General features: G+C 35.1%; 1 protein-coding gene and 1 long non-coding RNA gene across 2 annotated transcripts in view; one reads left to right on the top strand and one right to left on the bottom strand.

Annotated features, from left to right (window-relative positions):
- iars1 (isoleucyl-tRNA synthetase 1) overlaps window positions 1–1,814 on the bottom strand; it is a 57,071-nt gene that overhangs the window by 50,385 nt on the left and 4,872 nt on the right. The gene's annotated exons all lie outside the window — the stretch shown is intronic.
- The window catches only part of LOC116687445 (uncharacterized), a 20,733-nt gene that overhangs the window by 875 nt on the left and 18,044 nt on the right, over window positions 1–1,814 (top strand). The window lies entirely within an intron of this gene.

Raw genomic sequence — 1,814 nt, forward strand, 5'->3', positions numbered from 1 at the left:
TGAGGCGATACCAAAAGGTGACGTGAAAACTTGCAGACTCCTGTAGGTTGGAGAGAATCAGTGGGGGGGAGGGGTGTCCTTAACAAACCCCCCTTGTTTAAATAATTTAGCCAGCGTTTTTGTTGCCTCCAGCTTCTTTTGAAACCAATCTGTCTTCTAGCTGTGGCAACAGCCACGTGCCGAGAATTAAAAGCAACACACCTTCGATGTTCGGTGTGTGTGTCACGTTAGGTCACGGCAGTTTCCTATGGATATGACGACCATGAGGCGGTACTAATCTGCAATGGTGAAAGGAGGACGGGGCACCCCGGCCGAGTTGAGCCGAGCAGGTTACCATTAATGGAAAAACGCCATAAAGACCGCATTAGTTTCAGCTAGGTGTACCTGATAAACTGGTAACTGTGTGTTTATTTTATATATATATATATATATATATATATATATATATATATATATATTTTTAAAAATTATATAATTTTATATATATTAAAGGTGTGACGAGATCGTTTTACGAGATCTCGCGAGATTATAACGTGACGAGATTTCTCGTCGAGGTGAAAAGTTGTCTCGTGAGGCGATGTGATGTCAGCGTGATGGAGCGTGAAATACTATTGAAGATCCCCCTGCCACTTTTAAATCATTGTGTGGCAACATTTTGTGGAAACAGTCGACATGCTTATATTCTTGAAAGAAAATGACCATATCTTAGGCTGTTCTGTGTAGTTTCTCTCTTTTTCATGCTTGAAGAAAAAAATGTTTCTGTTTGCACTTGTAGTTTTGAGAGAGCAGTACTTGGTTATTGATACACTTACTGTTTGCATTTAAAGTGTTATTTCTGTTATTTACACATTTATTTTATTTATACTGTTTATTTTTTATGTTTGGTTTGTGGAAAGGAGTTAGTTTCTCGTGTGAAATTGTACAGGGCAGAAGCCAGTTGGTAGAGTTTATACAAAACATTTTGCAGTGTTTGCACGTCCTTACTGCATTAATTCATTAAAATAGTAAAAAAAAAAAAAGTAAATAACATTCATCATTTATAGGATTTCAAAATGCACCTAAAATGTTTTGCATTTTGTGATTTTTCAGTTGATTAAAAAAACTATTTTCCATCATATATTCATCGAGGATTTCTTTAATTTTTTTTTTTAAATCTCGTCTCGTCTCGTTCTCGTGAACCCAATCTCGTGATGCGTCTCGTCTCGTGGAGTAAGCGTCTCGTCACACCCCTAATATATATATATATATATAACATATTATTGTGTCTAGTGTCAATTGTATATATATTATTGTGTCTATTGCATACATATTATTGTGATTATTGTATACAATATTACTGGTCTGACAGCAGTGTAGTCTTTAAGCAGAAATACTTGATAAAAGGCACCCTCTTCCTAATATCTCAAATTTGCTTTGTTTTGTTCATTTAAATTAGCTTTAGAATTAAATGTGGCTGTTGTCTAGTGTTGTGTATTAAAAGTTCTTCCATTTGAGAAAGATATCAGTTTTCAGGTTAATCGTGGATCATATTTGTGCCTTTACTAACGATCAATTTGAGATGGTGTCATTAACAAGTCATCAATACAACTTGCAAGAACAATTTTAAGTGCAACCTGTTATAAAGAAATAATTAGCAAAGTTATTACACAACTATATTAAATTGACTTCTGTTTAAATCTGACAGGACCAGTTTACGTGGGTGAGTCTACATGCAATTGGAGGACTGATAATGTTTTTAATGTGCCTGCATCAGTTATGTGTACCTGCATCGTTACTGCTCATGAATGTGAAGCAACTAGTAGGATTTAGATAAA

This window comes from Etheostoma spectabile, chromosome 4, assembly GCF_008692095.1.
Source record: "Etheostoma spectabile isolate EspeVRDwgs_2016 chromosome 4, UIUC_Espe_1.0, whole genome shotgun sequence".
Classification (NCBI taxonomy): domain Eukaryota; kingdom Metazoa; phylum Chordata; class Actinopteri; order Perciformes; family Percidae; genus Etheostoma; species Etheostoma spectabile.